At 43.2% G+C, this 19,560-nt stretch overlaps 1 protein-coding gene and 1 long non-coding RNA gene across 4 annotated transcripts in view; one reads left to right on the top strand and one right to left on the bottom strand.

Annotated features, from left to right (window-relative positions):
* The window catches only part of MARCHF3 (membrane associated ring-CH-type finger 3), a 176,291-nt gene that overhangs the window by 60,541 nt on the left and 96,190 nt on the right, over positions 1 to 19,560 (bottom strand). The gene's annotated exons all lie outside the window — the stretch shown is intronic.
* LOC310688366 lies at positions 15,744 to 17,442 on the top strand. The gene is made up of 2 exons (XR_014516898.1): positions 15,744 to 15,865; positions 17,207 to 17,442. It is a non-coding gene; the product is annotated as an uncharacterized lncRNA (long non-coding RNA).

Genomic DNA, 19,560 nt, shown 5'->3' with positions numbered 1-19,560 from the left:
ATCAAATAGGGAGCACAACACCCAAATCAGTATTTAATGACAGAGGGGTTTTCTTCCCCCAACCCCACGACTCCGGCCCCTTAATGATAACCTGCATGCAGCAATAATACAGGCTGCAAGGTAAGGTTAGAGGGGGGTGGCGAAAAAGAGAAATCATACTTGTGTATGCCACGCTCTTTTCTCCCAAGCATTTCAAGTAATGACATTTAAAATGTTTTGCTGGACAGTAATTGTACAGGAAAACAGAACTTGTGATAGGCAGGAGTGGGCAAACCCCCCCCAACAATTGAGGGGCCAATTTTTCACAGAAACACAAACAACAGAAATATGTGACATTAGAAAATGTGGGTTAATTTACTGGGAAGTGCCATGCTCTGCTCTCCTCAACCAGTGTGAGAGTATAACAACACCTCCAGGCCTTATAGAAGATGTGAGTGTATTGTTGGTTATTATGCTACGTATTTGTGTGTGTGTGTTTATGCACATAAAAGACCACATACAGATTGTTCAAATACGAACATCACAGAACAAGCCCTTTCCTTAGAAGTCAGCGGCCCTAATAGCGAAGGACGCTTCAAAGGCCTGACTGCGGCTAGCTGCTAATTCCGTAGGTTCACTCTACTGATTTAAAAACAGCCAATAAAACAGGAAGAATAAAATTACCAGATAACATAACCATCAACTTCATCATCATCAACAACAACATAGAAAACTTAAAAGAAAATGAGTGGCATAAAATATATTCCACAGTGGAATGCAAGGTTCATATTTCTACCAAACATACCAAATATTCATGGACGTTGCCAAATAAATTCATATTTGAAAGGACTGAGCTAACCAGGAGAAAGATTGCTCATATAAGTCACAAATGGCCCCCAAGTAGAAACAAAGTTAGAGGGGTCTGCATCACCCCTGGCAGTGTGTATTTTATGAGTCATTTTTCCGGAAAAGGGAATGAACAAGACTTCTTTAAACCATCGAGCCACAGGAGAACAAGACGCATCTTTCCATCCTTGAGAGATCACTAGATGAGCAGCAACCAAAGGATATAGAATTCCCTGTTGAGAAGTTAAGGTCAGTAAGGCCAAATGGCTAAGAGACATAGCTTAGGGTCCAAGGAGGCCTGTTTGCCAGCAATAATGTCAATCTCAAATGTAACCTGCTTCCAGAACTTGTGTACATAATGACATCCACACCACATATGCCAGTATGTTTCTCATACCTTACAACTCGGTCAGTGTAAGGGGGAACTATATCTTCCAATACATATTTTTATACAGTGGTAGACAGTGGTACCTCAGGTTAGGGACGCAGGTGGCGCTGTGGGTTAAACCACATAGCCAAGGGCTTGTTGATCAGAAGGTTGGCGGTTCGAATCCCCGTGACGGGGTGAGCTCCCGTTGCTCGGTCCCTGCTCCTGCCAACCTAGCAGTTCGAAAGCACATCAAAGTGCAAGTAGATAAATAGGTACCACTCCAGCGGGAAGGTAAACGGCCAGAAGCGGCTTAGTCATGCTGGCCACATGATCCAGATGCTGTACGCCAGCTCCCTCAGCCAATAAAGCGAGATGAGCGCCGCAACCCCAGAGTCGGTCATGACTGGACCTAATGGTCAGGGGTCCCTTTACCTTTACCTCAGGTTAAGAATCAATTCATTCTGGAGGTCTGTTCTTAACTGAAACTGTTCTTAACCTGAAGACCACTTTGGCTAATGGGGCCTCCTGCTGCCACTGCGCCGCGGCTGCACGATTTCTGTTCTCATCCTGAAGCAAAGTTCTTAACCCGAGGTACTATTTCTGGGCTAGCGGTACCACTGTACTGTAAACTGCCCTGTGATCCTTGGATGAAGGGTGGTACGTTGAAGAAGGAGAGGGAGAAGGAGAAGGAGAAGGAGAAGGAGAAGGAGAAGGAGGAGGAGGAGGAGGAGGAGGAGGAGGAGGAGGAGGAGAAGAAGAAGAAGAAGAAGAAGAAGAAGAAGAAGAAGAAGAAGAAGAAGAAGAAGAAGAATTAAGAAGCCAGCCCCAACCTGGTGCTCTTTCACTGCCAATGGACTTCAACTCCCATCATTGTGCTGATAATGCCATGGTTTTAGGTTTGATCCCCGTATGGGACAGCTGTATTGCAGGGGGTTGGAAGAGGGAATCTTCAGGGTCCCTTTCCAACTCCACAATTCTATGATTCTATGATCTCTTGCTGTTGACTGTGCTGCCTGGAGCTGATGGAAGTTGTAGTCCAATACATCTGCAGTCACAGGTTGGGGAAGGTGGCGTTAAAGCACATTAAAGGTAGAGAAAGAAATGTGTTTTAGTGCCCCTGGCATTAATTCAAAAAATGCCACCTAACTGCTTATCTGGGGAATACTCCTATCCAATGTATTTTATTGATTTTCTCCCCCCCCCTTCTTTTTTAATGGTATTCCACTGTCCTGTCACTGTTGAGGCTCAGTGTAGCAGCCACCGAAAACGGTTGCGCAACAGGAAAAGAAAGCTGAGAGTGGCTATGGGGCAACACATACAAAGAGTTATAAGTGCTTGTGTGTGTGCCAGCAATCATTTTCATACTCTCCCCCTTCCCATTTCTGAGCCCTATCCTTTGATTCCCGTCCTCCCCAGAGCGAGTGCTTGTGTGATTCCTCAGGGATAGGTTTATTCCCTCTTTCTTTCTTGTAAATGATTTTTATAGTTTTTTGTGGAGCACAAGAAGGGCAGGAAAACACTTTGGGAATTCTGACCTCCCAGGGCTCTTCCCCACTCCCCCCCCCCCATGTCTTCACAATGCTAAGCGCAGAAGCAGGCATTATGGGAAATGCACTGTCGCTCCAGCAATCAGCAGCTTCTGGTACCCTACTTTTCTCAGACTCCTGTAGCAAGTACTAAGATGATGATTTTGTCACATTCCAAGATTCTGCATTATCAGCTCTGCTCCAATGGCTGAGATACCACAGGCAGAAGCCACCAATCTGGCCACACACACACACACACTGTAGATATATAAACAACCATGATAGAGCATGGCAGACACAATCCAAATACTGTACTGAACACCATTCTTTTATTTGTGTGTTCAGACCCAGAGACCTCCCCCCTAAATAAACGCACATTTGATTCAAATTTTAGTTTTGGTTTTTGGCAGAATTTAGGCCACAACTTTATTGATTACATCAAGTGAATAGTTGCATAGGCTCTGGTTTGACTAGCTCCCTGCATGCTTGCAGGTAGCGCTGACCCAGAGCTCTATCATAGGTCAGCCAAGGGTGAACACCTGAGGTAGGTGGAAAGCCTGGGAACAGACTCTGTCCACTCCCCAGATGCTCCCCTGGACTCAGGCACAGGCACAGGCACAACCCCCTCTTGGGGCTTGACCAAACAACCTGGATTCCTTTAACAGAATACCCTTCACATAGGGATGGTGAGACTGTTCTCCCATCCCTATCACCTGAATCAGTGCCTATCTGCAACCTTACAAGTTGTGACGATTTGCTACGCGGCAGGTGAAACCCAAAATGGCAACAGCCAATCAGTCAAGTGGGGAAAATACCTGCCGTGCCCCTGTCCCAACGACAGACAATGCATGATGGCATAGCAAGGTCAATCGCAAAATTCCCTAAATATAGGGAGAGGTGGGTGGGTGTTCCAATGAACGAGCTGAAAGAGGAAGCTCTGGGTCATGTGCGTAGGTATATATAAGTCCCTTGGCCAGTTTAGACAGCTCCCCATTGGCCAGATTAAACCCAGCAATGAGGGACCTACCAATCGGGTGTTGTGGCTGTGCAATATACCCACCCACAACCAAGAGGTCAGTCTCCAGGTCTCACTGCAACACGTGCCCTCTTTTAGGGAGGACACGCTTTCCTTGCCTTAACACCAAAATAATTTAAAAATCAAAACCTTGGCCATTCCTTTTGTAGTTTGATAATCAACTGCCACAAAGCACTTTGTGGCACTTTCCAGAGTTAGCCAAGCAGCTGGCTGAGGCAAGAAAGCAATTGGATCTAGGCAGAGAGACATCAGAGATGCCATACCACTCCCATAGATCACCAGTGTCGAAGCAATGATTCCTCAACATCAACTTCGTTGGACAGGTCATGTTGTGCGGATGCCTGATGATCGTCTTCCAAAGCAACTACTCTATTCCGAACTTAAAAATGGAAAGCATAATGCTGGTGGTCAACAAAAGAGGTTTAAAGACTGTCTCAAGGCAAATCTAAAAAAAAAAGTAGTATAAACACCAACAATTGGGAAACACTGGCCTTCGAGCGCTCCAGTTGGAGAACAGCCTTTACCAAAGGTGTCATGGGCTTTGAAGACACTCGAACTCAGGACGCAAGGGAGAAACGTGCTAGAAGGAAGGCACGGTTGGCAAATCCACACCATGATCAGCTCCTGCCCAGAAACCAATGTCCCCACTGTGGAAGGATGTGTGGATCCAGAATTGGCCTCCACAGTCACTTACAGACTCATTGTTAAAACCGTGCTTATGGAAGACAATCTTACTCAGCTACAAGTGATCGCAGAAGAAGAAGAAGATTTACGAACAGGGCTGAGTGCTTGACGATACACCTATCATTGCGGGGATGGCTTTAGCTACTTTTGCAGAGAATACATTCCCTAGGGAGCATGCATGTTGCCTATGCGCTACTTCGTTGCAGTTCTGACGCTCAAAGAACAATGAAGAAAAAGAATAGCGTTGTGATCCTCATATACAATGACAATGGAGCAAATGACTAATTCCAAGACCATTAGCACACAAAGAAATGCAAAAGAATGCAGCCTTATGAGAACGGCAGCCACAGACTCTCCAAGGAGCGTGCGTAGGGACATGGATTATGAGCTACATTTTAGTTTTGAAATGCATGCTGAGACTGTTCAACGAGAGTATGCAGCAGCACAGTAGATGCCTCATTAAACTTAAATAGCCTAGACAGGGCTGTGCTTATAGACCCATGCTACAGAATTATACATTTCCTTGCTCACTGCTTCGCTGACCTCATTATGTACAGCAGGAAGATTATCATTCTGCATAAAATGACCATCCATGCTTTGACAAAGGCATCCGTCAGTCAGTTGAGGAGTTTAAGGGTATTTCTTAACCACCAGATGATGCCGTTAAGAGCAAAATATTAATATATGCGCAACTCTTTGCTTTAGCGGCTACTTAAAAGAGAGAGAGAGCTATTTGGGCAGCCCAGCAGAATATGTTTCTTCTTAGCAGCTTGATAACATATTTTTAAAATAGGAATATCTGACTATTAATTTCAATGGATATGGGATTTCTGTTATTCAAGGCACTTGAAAATCTGATGGAAATCATTTTTGTTATACGGAAAACAGAAAGCGAGGGAGCAGCTTGGCCGTGGCAGCTGACGTTCATGGCTGACGTTGACATTTGAAAACAGGTCTAATCCCAGCATTTTACCAGTGCCACCCTGATTTCCAAAGTTCTGATTTTTAGAAAAGCTCCGACAACACAAAATAAATACCAGCCTTTTGAACATGTATTAAAAATCATAATAATTCAACCCCGGCAGAAGCCCTATAATGCAATTCATCCAATTCCAACAGTTGAGTTTGTTTTCAATATTTCCCTCATAAAATGCAGCATGATATACACTTTTGAAAATGGTGTAAGTAATAAGCAGCGCATATTGAACTCTGGAGGTAAATATCAAGAATGATTGTTCTGAGAAGTACCTATTGACTAAGGCAATGCCAGTGCATACAAAAGCAAAAATAAATCTTGCTACCTAAGAAAACCCCTGGCTGAATAAATGCTGCTGTATTCTTTTTATGCGCTTTCATATGAAACACATGGAAATAGCTTTTGACCATGAGCAGATATTGTTCATTTTCAGGGCCATAAGGTTCATTCAGAGATGCTGACAAGGCCTATATTGTATCATTATAGCAGAGAGTCAGAAAAACAGGGGAAGCCAAGAGAATGAGTACTGGACCTACCAGAAAACGGTTGCCAAATCACAAAAGTCAGAATCCAAAAGACTACCACAGGGATTTTCTAGTCATTCACACATTTCATCACGGTTTGGCACAGCTGTTAAGAGCTGTTAAGACATAGGTCTGAGGTGGTGATGATAGGCAGAAGACCCTTGCCGATATATATGCTTAAGGAATGATCTAAATTCTGCACCAAGAAATCGGAATTCTGCAACCTGCCTAAGTCATGCAAATGTATATGTATTTACTTATCTTGCATAATTTATTCTGATTCTGCTATTCATATTTTTTGGGGGGTAGGGAGCAGAGAGCAATGCAGGACAGTGAAACATTGCTCCCTGGCCACTAAAAATCCTGCTAAGCTTCCTTCGTTGGCTCCCGTGATCTCATTGACACTTCTCATCTAGTTTCAAGGCTATCTTCGTAACCTTATGAGCTAGACAACAGAAGCGGAATTTTGGCACTGAATAAATACAACACTGAACCAAAACGATCATGTAGGTGTCCCTAAAAGTACATTTTGGGGAGATGTTCCAAAGATGGGGTGCTGCCACTGAAAATGTTGGGTTGGCACTCATCTAATATCCAAAATGGGGAGCCTCTGAAAAAGGTCGTCTTCAAGCCAGTCTTAGCAATCAAGATGGTTGAAATGAGAAACAGTAGTCCCTTGCTATTAAAAACCATTTCTTCTGTCTGTACGTCTGGTTAAACACATAACTGCAGAGCTGCATTTCTAGCCTTCAGTCTTCTTCTGAACAAGTTGCTCACCCAACTTCACCAAGTACTTTTGATGTGTTTTCCAATAAGCTCTGCAACTTGTGGGTTATAAGCATGATCCTGCACCTTCCTCAACAGAGGAAAGGGCACCAAATGGAGGATGTTCCCTTTATCTGGTTTGCCCCGTTCAGGTGACAGGTAAGTTCAAAATGTCACCATACCATTGCTGCATCTTAAAACGAATGCTTGCCATACTGCATTTTGTTTCTTGCAGTGTAGAAGGCAGAAGTCTGGGGGGAAAGTAGGCAAAGGGAAATTAAAATTTTAATGGAAAAGCGAGGAACTACCAACGAAAGAACAATGGCAAGAAAAGTTGATGGAGTACACTGAAATGACGAAGCTAACTGAGAGACTCAAAGATAAGGACAACAATGACTTCAAAAAAGATTGGGAACCTTTTATGATGTATATACAGAAACAATGCATTGAAATGAACTCACTTGCAGGATTCAAGTAATACACTTACAATGGACAAACATAAACAGAAAATATAAATATGAGGTTAAAATGTTAACAACAGATTGACAAGGTACAATTTTAATTTTAGTACATAAGGCATATAAAATTATAAGCAGAAGAAATAAGTACCGTACTTTTTGCTCTATAAGACACACCAGACCATAAGACGCACCTAGTTTTTAGAGGAGGAAAACAAGGAAAAAAATATTCTGAATCAAATGTTGTTGAAGAGGCTTTGCACGGATATCCCTGAAACTAGAACAGCAAGAGGGATCGCTGCACAGCAATCCCTCTTGCTGTTCTGGCTTCTGGGCTAGCTGTGCAGCCTGCATTCACTCCATAAGACGCGCACACATTTCCTCTTACTTTTTAGGAGGGAAAAGGTGCATCTTATAGAGCGAAAAATACGGTATGCTATAAACCAGAAACGGAAGTTGGGAGAGCTGGGGGGGGGGGTAATTGAAAATGTAAAATGTAATTTGAATTATGCTAAAACTTGTTGTAAAATTTTAATAATTTTTTTAAAAAAAACCCCATAAAATTTTCTTTTGCAGAAGGAAGAGAAAGAAATCACGCTAGCTGCTGCAGAGAATACTGTCATTACAACCCGCTTGTTCCTCAAGGGAGCATCACGGAGTCAGGCGAGTTTTTCCCTTTTGCATCTCTGCTGTTGATTTAAATGACAGGTGTGAAAAGTGCAGGGAGTCAGACTGCTCCCGACTGACTCCTCGTGTGTGGATGCTGAATGGTGATGGTACTGCAATACACACAACCGCCCCTCCAAGGAGCGCTAAAAATCTTGCAGCTAATGAATTGGCTTTCCTGTGAGGCATGGATATAGAAAAGCAATGCTACGTACAGCAAGAGCAGTGCAGAGACTGGGGAAGCAATTTTGGGAGAATGCAAAGAAGTTAGGACAGTCTAAAGACATAGCCTTCTGTTCTCGTAACCTCCAGGTGTAGACCTGTACTTTTAACAGTTTGCTGGGAAGATCAAAGATTGCGTTTCAGGAAGGCTAGAATTAGAGCTGGGAAAATCCTCCTGTTTTCAAGGAGGCATTAATCATCTCATCGATGCAGTTTGTCAAATCCCCTCTTGCTACATGCTATCAACCAAGTAGGGCAAGGATGGAGCCCGCAGGTAGAAGGTCACGTTTCTCCTAGAACCATATCTATCACTTCTTTATTCTCAACACGGGGTAATCTTTGTTTGGAGTACTTACATCAGTACTTCAAGCATGTTGGCTAGCCAGGTAATAGCTTGACCTTCACACTTCTAGTGGGCTTTAATGTTTCCTACTGAAAGAAACTGCCTTTTCCCCACATGACCCATTAGACCAACCTACAGAGTCTTCCAATTCACACTGGAGAATGGGAATCAGAAACAGGATATTTGTGGCTGACCTAAAGTTGTGCGATTCACTTCTCTTAGAAATTTGTCCGAGGCTGAGCGTTTACTGAAAGCTTTCCATTAGCTAAAAAAAGAAAGAGCGAGGCTGTGATTCAAATCTGTTGGGACTGGTGAATTTATATTAAGGTGTGGGTATTTTTATTCGTGCCTAGTTTTCTCCCAGTGCCGTAATCCATTTTCAGCCTGTAGGCTCAGACACCCCAAATAATACATTAAATTAAATAATATTAGTCCAATAAACTATTTTTTCTTTCCTTATTCTGTTCCATTAATCCACTTCAGGTCAATATTATTTTACATACACAGTGATATCTTGGGTTACAAATGCTTCGGGTTACAAATGCTTCAGGTTACAAACTCCAGTAACCCGGAAGTAGTTACTTCAGGTTGCAAACTTTGCCCCAGGAAGAGAATGGAAACCGCGCGCCAGTAGCGCGGCGACAGCAGGAGGCCCCATTAGCGAAAGCGCACCTCAGGTTAAGAATGGTTTCAGGTGAAGAACGGACTTCCAGAACGAATTAAGTTTGTAACCTGAGGTACCACTGCAATTTTATCATGTCACTCCCTCTGTATGTGTTCAAAATATGAATGTATAGTGGTACCTCGGGTTAAGTACTTAATTTGTTCCGGAGGTCCGTTCTTAACCTGAAACTGTTCTTAACCTGAAGCACCACTTTAGCATATGGGGCCTCCTGCTGCTGCCGCACCGCCAGAGGACAATTTCTGTTCTCATCCTGAAGCAAAGTTCTTTTTTTTTTTAAATAGTATTTATTAAGGTTTTAAGTTTACAAAAAGGCAAAAGAAAAAACACCAAATTAAACAATGACAAAACAGCACATCACAATAAAAAACAAACAGAAAAATAGAAACAATTAAAAACAAAATCAAAAACAAATCGAGCCTTCCCATAACTTATCTTTCATTTGCTTGTTTCCCTGACCTCCTCACACCTCCCTTTTTTGTATTCTAAGTCAATTATCCATTTCAGCAAATCCTTTCCCCCTCTTCAAAATTTTTATCCTGAAAATTTATCTTGATCTTAATATAAGTTTACTTTCCCTCTTTTCACCAATTAATAGTCTATTTTTCTTAAATCTTTGATACATTTTTGCTAAAGTCACATAGATTCATTCCAACATCATTCTAACATTCATTAATTTTACAATGTTTCTGTAAATAGTCTTTAAATTTCTTCTAATCTTCCTCCACTGACTCTTCTCCTTGGTCTCGGATTCTGCCAGCCATTTCCGCCAGTTCCATATAGTCTATCACCTTCATCTGCCATTCTTCCAGAGTGGGTAGATCTTGTGTCTTCCAATACTTTGCAATAAGTATTCTTGCTGCTGTTGTGGCATACATAAAGAAAGTTCTGTCCTTCTTTGGCACCAATTGGCTGACCATGCCCAGGAGAAAGGCCTCTGGTTTCTTCAGAAAGGTATATTTAAATACCTTTTTCATTTCGTTATAGATCATCTCCCAGAAAGTCTTAATCTTTGGGCATGTCCACGAAAGGTGAAAGAATGTACCTTCCATCTCTTTACATTTCCAGCATTTATTATTGGGCAAATGATAAATTTTCGCAAGCTTGACTGGTGTCATGTACCACCTGTATATCATTTTCATTATATTCTCTCTTAAGGCATTACATGCCATGAACTTCATACCTGTGGTCCATAACTGTTCCAGTCAGCCATCATAATGTTATGTCCAACATCTTGTGCCCATTTAATCATAACAGATTTCACCGTTTCACCCTAAGTATTCCATTTCAACGGCAAATTATACATTCTTGACAAATTCTTAGTTTTGGAGTCTAACAGTTCTGTTTCCAATTTTGATTTTTCCACCTGGAAGCCAATTTTTTAATCCAAATTATATGCCTCCATTATCTGATAATAATGAAGCAAATCTCGCACTCTATTTTTTAATTTTTCAAAACTCTGCAGTTTTAATCTGTCTCCCTCTTGTTCCAAAATTTCCCAATATTTCGGCCATTTAGCCTCCATATTGAGCTTTTTCTGAGCCTTCGCTTCCATTGGTGACAGCCACCTTGGGGTTTTATTCTCAAGCGTTTGCACATGTGCAAGCGGTGAAACCTGGAAGTTACGCATTCCGTTACTTCGGGGTTGCCGAGGAGCGCAACTCAAACGTGCTCAACTCGAAGCGTCTTCAACCCGAGGTATGACTGTATCTGAGAAACCATAAACTTGTTAATGCTGCTAAAATAAACTTGTTTATTTGGTTCAATTTTAACAACTGTCTGGACTCAGTGTTTTACCCACAGTAACGGGTTGGTGGCAGTGGGTAAGCGGGCACAGTGGTGGCACAGGGATCAATAGACCGTTAAACATCCGGGGACCCTGTGTGATCGCCACAATCACTCGCTGAGAAATTCCAAGGCAGTGAGGGACCCAATGTGTAAGTTCTCATGCCAAGGCAATGCCAACAAGGCAATATTATTGTCAACGTATTTGCAAGAAATTCCTCAAATGGTCCCATCAATGAAGTGCTCGTTTTCCATCATGGAAGGACTGCGTAGCAGGAGATGCGTGGCTCTGAAATCAAGGAAAACGGCAGGACTCCGCACATGCCTGCGAGCGAGGCCCAGGGATTCTTATTAAGTTATAGTCAAACATATGGAGATGTCAAACGGCAGCCTTGCCAGCCTGGAGATGAATTTCAACACGGGCTCATTTGCATTTACAACAGAAAGCCAAGTTGGAGCCCTCATTGCACTTTTGACTACCGTGCATAAATTGAGCTCATTTCTCCTCTGCATCAAGAACTACCATGTTGATGAATTCAATTACCAAAGTGGATCTCCCCCCCCTCCCATTTCAACAAGGAGAGATTCCCCTCAGAGTCGCTGCAGAAAACCCTGAGTGGTTTTTGATTCACATGAGACAAAAAAAGCTCTCATACTGTAAGCTGTGGGAGGCAGAAGTTATACAAATATTGAAGTAGAGCTCTTATGTGAATTTCCCATTTGTGCCTTTTCAGCACCTTTATTAAAAACAGCACTGAATGCATCCGCAGTCTTCAAACGCTTTCAAGCACTCAGAAACCCACACTAAACTTCCTATTTCACAGTATTCCCAGGAGTCTCCTATTAAGTTCCAAGAAATGCAACTCAAAAACTTGGTATCCTGCAGCTTTGAGACTTTAAGACCAAGGGAAGAAAAATACAACTCGCTTGTTACCAAGGGAAGCTGTCCTAACAGCCTGGCAGCCAGTTATTTAAAATAGGGAGTTAGGGGAGAATCACCCTTAGAATGAAAAATATGTGTGTTGGGAAAGCAAATAATCATCCTTGGTTTTTATATTCTGCGCGAGAAACTATAAATTCTGCCAGCATGCGGTAAACATGCCATGTGTATTTTAGCTGACGTTCAAATATATTTAATTATTAAAATGCCGTTGATTGTGGAAGTTAATCATTATCCACGGTTAATTATTTTCCAATTTAATATGAAGCTAAGGGCTTACAGCCTATTTATGACTCTTTTGAAACTGAGATACAAGTTTGCAAAATTTCACGTTTCTGCAAATCACCCACTGCATGTGGAGACAAGGGGATATTTTGACGTCCATTGAGAACATCTGATGTAAAGGAAAGCAAGAGAAATGTAAAGTAGAATGAGAACTGATTTGACTAACAAAATTTAGCAAAAAAACATAGTCTTATACATGAAAAAATATCGAATTTTTTTTGGGGGGGGGCACAGGTTCTCCACCCCAGAACCTGTTGCTCCAGTACATGGAATGCTAGGCTGCGGGAGAGAATGTTTCTTATTTAGTTAACTGGGAGACAACCAAAGATGCCATTAACACATGATCTCAGTGATCAAGGTGGGATGGAAGGGTTCGGATGGCTGCTAAGCTATATTTAACGTAAAATTCCCAAAACATGATGTCATGCTGGCGCTGCAACATCATCACAGCAGCACCAACACTATCTGCTAGCAAATATGCTCAGTAGGCAGAATCATATTCAAAGGTACACTGAAATCTCAGTTTGTAGACTGGAGGCACACAAAGAGCAAAACTATCACTGTCATTAATCAGAAGAGAGGGGAGCCAGGTTAAGTTTGAAATTAACCTTATGGGAGTTTAAATATGGATAGTTTCGCATGATAGGTATTAAGTAGTGGGTGGACATAGCAGACGACACAGAGATTTCTCCAAGTAGTTCTGTATAAGTAAGGTGGAACTGAACTGAACAGCAAATAGCTCAGCTGGCCTGCTTTTATAGGCAGCTGGCTGTCAACATTGTAACAACAACAACCCAGGGTTTCCTGCCTAAATTAACTGACGTGGACCTGAGTGAAAACTATATACACAATACCCCTGGTGGCCAGGGTGAGAACTTCAACACATAACAATAGGGATAATAATAATAATAATAATAATAATAATAATAATAATAATAATAATAATTTATTTATTATTTATACCCCACCCATCTGGCTGGGCCTCCCCAGCCACTCTGGGCAGCTTCCATAGAAACCAAAAATACAGTAAAATATCACACGTTAAAAACTTCCCTGAACAGGGCTGCCTTAAGATGTCTTCTGAATGTCAGGTAGTTGTTTATCGCTTTGACATCTGCTGGAAGGGCGTTCCACAGGGTGGGCACCACTACCGAGAAGGCCCTCTGCCTGGTTCCCTGTAGCTTTGTTTCTCGCAATGAGGGAACCGCTAGAAGGCCCTCGACGCTGGACCTCAGCGTCTGGGCAGAACGATGGGGGTGGAGACGCTCCTTCAGGTATACTGGACCGAGGCCGTTTAGGGCTTTAAAGGTCAGCACCAACACTTTGAATTGTGCTCGGAAACGTACCGGGAGCCAATGTAGGTCTTTCAAGACCGGTGTTATATGGTCTCGGCGGCCGCCCCCAGTCACCAGTCTAGCTGCCGCATTCTGGATTAGTTGTAGTTTCCAAGTCACTTTCAAAGGTAGCCCCACAGTAGTCCAAGCGGGAGATAACCAGAGCATGCACCACTCTGGCGAGACAGTCTGCAGGCAGATAGGCCTACGTACCAGATGGAGCTGGTAAACAGATTTGACCTGTGTCTCCATGGACAGCTGTGAGTCCAAAATGACTCCCAGGCTGCGCACCTGGTCCTTCAGGGGCACAGTTACCCCATTCAGGACCAGGGAATCCTCCACACCTGCCCGCCTCCTGTCCCCCAAAAACAGTACTTCTGTCTTGTCAGGATTCAACCTCAATCTGTTAGCTGCCATCCATCCTCCAACCGCCTCCAGACACTCACACAGGACCTTCACCGCCTTCACTGGTTCTGATTTAAAAGAGAAGTAGAGCTGGGTATCATCCGCATACTGATGAACACCCAGCCCAAACCTCCTGATGATCTCTCCCAGTGGCTGCATGTAAATGTTGAAAAGCATGGGGGAGAGGACAGAACCCTGAGGCACCCCACAAGTGAGAGCCCAGAGGTCTGAACACTCATCCCCTCCACAATTTCTGAACACGGCCCAGGAGGAAGGAGCGGAACCACTGTATGGCAGTGCCCCCAGCTCCCAGCCCCTCAAGACGGTCCAGAAGGATGTTATGGTCGATGGTATCAAACGCCGCTGAGAGATCCAGCAGAACTGGGAAACAGCTCTCACCTTTGTCCCTAGCCTGCCGGAGATCATCAACCAGTGCGACCAAGGCAGTTTCAGTCCCATGATGAGGCCTGAATCCCGACTGGAAGGGATCCAAATGGTCCGCTTCTTCCAGGCGTGCCTGGAGTTGTTCAGCAACCGCTTGCTCAATCACCTTGCCCAAGAATGGAAGATTTGAGACTGGGTGATAGTTGGCCATCATGGCCGCATCTAAAGATGGTTTTTTAAGAAGCGGTTTAATAACCGCCTCTTTCAGCGGGTCTGGGAAGGCTCCCTCACGGAGGGAAGCATTCACCACCCCACAAAGCCCATCACCCAGTCCTTCCCGTCTAGCTTTTATTAGCCAGGATGGGCAAGGATCCAGGAGACAGGTGGTTGGTTTCACTCGTCCAAGCAGCCTGTCCACATCCTCGGAGGTAACAGATTGGAATTGATCCCACTCAACTTGACTAGACAGAACTCTAGCACTCTCCCGCCCCGGCCCTGCTCCCACGGTGGAGTCTACTTCTTCCCGAATCTAAGCGATTTTATCTGCAAAAAACTTTGCAAAATCATTGCAGGAGAACATGTGGCCCGTACTGGGCCCCAATGTTGCAGGTGGTTCCGCTAAATTGTGAACCACCTGAAAAAGTCTCCTGCTGCTGTTTTCTGCAGATGCAATAGAGGCGGTGAAGAAATTCTTCTTCACCGTTGCTATCGCCACTTGGTAGGCTTGACGTTGAGCTCTAACCTGTGTCTGGTCAGATTCGGAATGAGTTATCCGCCACCGGCGCTCTAGCCGTCTCAACGATTGTTTCATTGCCCTCAGATCCGTGGAAAACCACGGGGCTGTCCGGGCTCCATGCAATCAGAGAGGGTGTATGCAGTAGTCCCCTAAATAAAGTTTACCATGCCATACAAAAATTAAAGAAAGTAAGGATTAGTATCTTAGAATTTTAGAGTTGGAAGGGACCACAAGGCTAATCTAAAAAGGTAAAGGACCCCTGAACGGTTATAAATCCAGTCAAAGGGGACTATTGGGTGCAGTGCTCATCTTGCTTCAGAGCCGGCATTTGATCGTGGACAGCTTTCTGGGTCATGTGGCCAGCAGGACTAAAATGCTTCTGGCAAAACGGGACACTGTGACAAAGCCAAAGCGCATGGAAACACCGTTTACCTTCCTGCTGCAGCGGTACCTATTTATCTACTTGCACTTTGACGTGTTTTCTAACTGCTAGGCTGGTAGGAGCTGGGACAGAGCAACAGAAGCTCACCCCATCGTGGGGATTCGAACCGCCAATGTTCTGATTGGGAAGCCCAAGAGGCTCAGTGGTTTAGACCACAGCTCCACCCGTGTCCCAAATAAACAAGCACACAATCACTGATAGGTCCCCCTGCCATTGTGAGGCTCAAAGCAATAAAGATGATACCTCCCCAGCTGTTGCCCTTGGCTGTGAGTTTCTTGTGATGTCACAAAAGCACTAGGCAACTGAGTGGATATAAAGGCAGGCCAAGGGGAAAGCCCTTTTCTATTTCCAGCAGGACACACATGGCCATGGATGTGACATTCAGCAATGCCCAGGTTTCTTCCACTTGGAGGAGGCAAACTGGTGAATGGAAGGAGGCAATCCTTTGGCAGTGGGATGCTATGGAGCAATAATAAGGTAAGTTTCCTTGCTTGAAGGCTGCTGGTATCTGTGGTTGGAAGCTGGCGGACGTCCCATGATGGACCTAACAGTAGCTTCTGGCACAATGGGACACCGTGACGGAAACTAGAATGCACGGAAATGCTGTTTACCTTCCTGCCACAGCATTACCTGTTCATCTACTTGCACTGGCGTGCTTTTGAACTGCTAGGTTGGCAGGAGCTGGGACAGAGCAACAGGAGCTCACCCCATCATGGAGATTCGAATCACCAACTTTCCAATCGGCAAGCCCAAGAGGCTCAGTGGTTTAGACCACCGCGCCACCCACATCCCTCACAAGAGTCATCTAACCTGCATTCTGGGAATCTTTCACCCAACATGGGGCTCTTACCACAACCCTGGGATTGAGAATCTCATGCTCTACCAATTGAGCTATCCGAACTGCAGTAGTATTGGGATTATGTCTGCATTTATTTTACCGTTATTATATCTTTACCCTCCTTTCCACTAGAGAGCTCAAGCGGGTGTGCATGCCTATCTCATGGCATCCTCAAAGCAACCATTTTGAGTGTTACGCTTCCGATTTGAGTGCCACACTTCCATTTTGACTGTTACGCTGAGGTCTGTCTGTTTTCGCTATTTATTTTGCGTTTTTGTTTTGCGGCTTTTTTGTTTTGTTATTGTGACTGTGTGGAACCCAGTTCAGCTACTGATTGATTGATTGCATGACTGCAGTACATTGCTTATTGCTTTCATTTTATGGATCAATGGTCTTGTTAGATAGTAAAATTCATGTTCAATTGCTGTTTTAGGGGTTGTTTTTAAAAGTCTGGAACGGATTAATCCACTTTGCATTACTTTCTATGGGAAAGTGCACTTTGGTTTTGGAACGCTTTGGTTTTGGAACGGATGAAGTTTGAGAACCAAGGTACCACTATATATTAATAAAGGCGATTTTTGCTGAAGAAATGCTACTCTGCAAATCATTAGAGAGCACCACTACTGCCACTGATATATAATAAGCTAAAAAATTACTTAGATGTCAAATAATATATCAATGGAAAACATAACATGTCACGGGTGTGGGGCATCAGGATTTTAGAGATGCTTAGGTGGGGCACGGCCAAAAAAAGGTTGGGAACCACTGGTCTAAAGTGTGAGGGGCTGTTTCTACTTGTGTGAGCTCCCTATATAATGCAGATGCTCGCAAAACCAGGATTCTACATCACATCACCCTCCCCTACGTGTGGGTATTCTGGTTGGAGGATATAGGGCACTATCTCACAACATGATTTCGGACACCACACGGACAGTTTTAAATGATTGCACTGTGGTCATCTGATTCTGCCCTCTTGACAGGGACAAAAAAGTGTCATTTGAAAGTCTCGCGGTCCACAACAAGCAAACCGTTGATTTTCCAGCTCAAACGGAGAATCAGCGAAAATCACTTGCTGCTCTTGGAAGCTTTTGCCATCGGATCAAAGAGCCTTCCATCAGTGGAGGGAGACAACTGGATGCAACCCACTGGATTCTGCAGTAATCTTTTACAACATATAGTCATGCCAGATTTAATCAATACAGAAAAAGCAAATCTATCTGGTTTTCTTTGAGCTCGTATCACCCTTGCTTTGGATTCTGGGGTATAGGAAATTTTCAGCTGCGTTGGTCTGAAAGTAACTGCACAGAGCTTTGAGGGTCTTTTATGAACATCTATATAAATTACCTACGCAGTGCAACTGGGGGAGCAAGGAGCTGTTCTCCCAGAATTAATGATGAGTTTTAGAGAAAGGGGCTAAGGCAATCCATTGTAACTACTCCTCAATTTATTGCACACTTATAAGAAAAACTTTCAGTGCACAACCATGACTCACGATACTTCTCAATATGCCTTAATTTCATTTTCAAACCATTTGCTGCCAATGGTTTCTTCTTCTTCTTTTTTTGCTTTGCAAAACTGAATAATGAAATCCATTCACTGGCAACGCCATTTCACTACATGCACAGTTCATGGAAGATTATACACTGCAATAAATGGGTAGCAAAAAATGGAAAAGATGATAAAAGTAAAATACAACGATGGAAATTGGTGTTTGGAATAAATGTCACTGATTTGGAATCTTCCAGTATCAGGGTGTTTTTAAATATATATATATTATTTTCAAAAGATTTTTTAAACATGGAGGAGCAAACCGCACACTGTGTGCATGAATAAAATGATGCCTCAGGGAAATTTGGAAGGCTATAGTTGGATGTGCCATCTGATTTTGAGTGACTCCCCACCCCCGAAAGCCCCCTCACACCACCCAAAAGCCCCCAATTTCCCAGAGAAGTTATTCAGATATGCCAGTGGCAGAGGATGCTTTCGTTCCTTAAGTAAACTTATCTTAGGACTGAAGCCACTGTATTTTCTTTTTTTAAAAAATATTATAATAGATATATTACTATGTGTTGCACTGCGAACATCCTGCTCAGTAGACGATGTTTTAACTTTCTCGTTTTGTAGATGTTGTGTTTGCTTTTTATTTATTTATTCTTGGCTGTCCATTAAAATGGGAACTGGTAATGTTTGGATAAACAGCTCTAGGTCCTTTGTATTTCGCGATAAGTCAATTCCATCTTGTAATGAACCGCTATCTCGCAACTTCAGCAGCAACAGCCTTCATTGAATCATGAATCTTGGCAAATCTCTCTTATCGCTGGAGGAGCCACAGAGCAAAATAATGGCTGGGTGGCTGTGGCTCAGAAAGGAATTGGAGGCGGCTTTCCTTATTTCTCGCAACGAGGGAGAAAGTCGCAAGAATCCGTACTCTGCAGAAACGGTGACCTCCTATCTAGGCGCAGATAAAAAGATCCTTTACTTGCAGTGTATTTTCAAAAATAGGGAAGGCTTAATTCGATCCTATGACACATTGATTTACTACAGCGCATCTTTTCTTCCAAGCCTGACCTCAGTTTGACTTTCACATTTACTGGCTAAAGTGAAAAACTAGACCACTGCATGTTAGCATGGCTGCAAAAAGCCAAATGAGAAGGTGACAGAGTGTGCTCTGTGCAGCTCTTGGGCTCCAGAAAAAAGACCCCTGGGTTGAACTAAAACATTGATTAGGTTTACACCTCAGCATTTGGCTGGTTTTACTAGTTTCCTACAAACTGGAAGTGCCACACGAAGTCATATCTCTGGGCCAGTGCCAGATTTAGGTATAAGCTAAACAAGCTATAGTTTAGGGCCCCACTCTCTTGGGGGCCCCCCAAATTATGAGTCTTTGTAAATTGTGTTTCTAAAAGTACTTTTGTTATTGCCAAATGCCAATGTATTTGCATTATTAAGTCTGTTGTGAATAAAAAATCATTTAATGTTAGAGCTTAATGATTATTTCACTATGAATATACTTCTTAATTATATTTCACTATTAATATACTTCTTCTTAATTGTATTTCAGTTCAACAATCACTTTAATAAAATGCATATTTTATTATGTGCAAATGGCTTTAGATACCTATTAGGTCCATAAATTTCCATATAGCATATATTCAACACAAAAAACAGCGACAATTTGTTGTTGACAAAGGACAGCTGGACATATAAAGGGCCCCATTACCTTTAGTAGCTTAGGGCCTCATCAAACCTAAATCTGGCCATGCTCTGGGCTACTGGAATACTGGCACTGTCTATCTTCTCAAATCCTAGCAGAATTTTTCTGCCTGATACCCAG

Source organism: Podarcis liolepis (genome assembly GCF_965112155.1).
Source record: "Podarcis liolepis genome assembly, chromosome: 11".
Taxonomy (NCBI): domain Eukaryota; kingdom Metazoa; phylum Chordata; class Lepidosauria; order Squamata; family Lacertidae; genus Podarcis; species Podarcis liolepis.
This window is presented reverse-complemented; position numbering and strand designations above follow the sequence as displayed.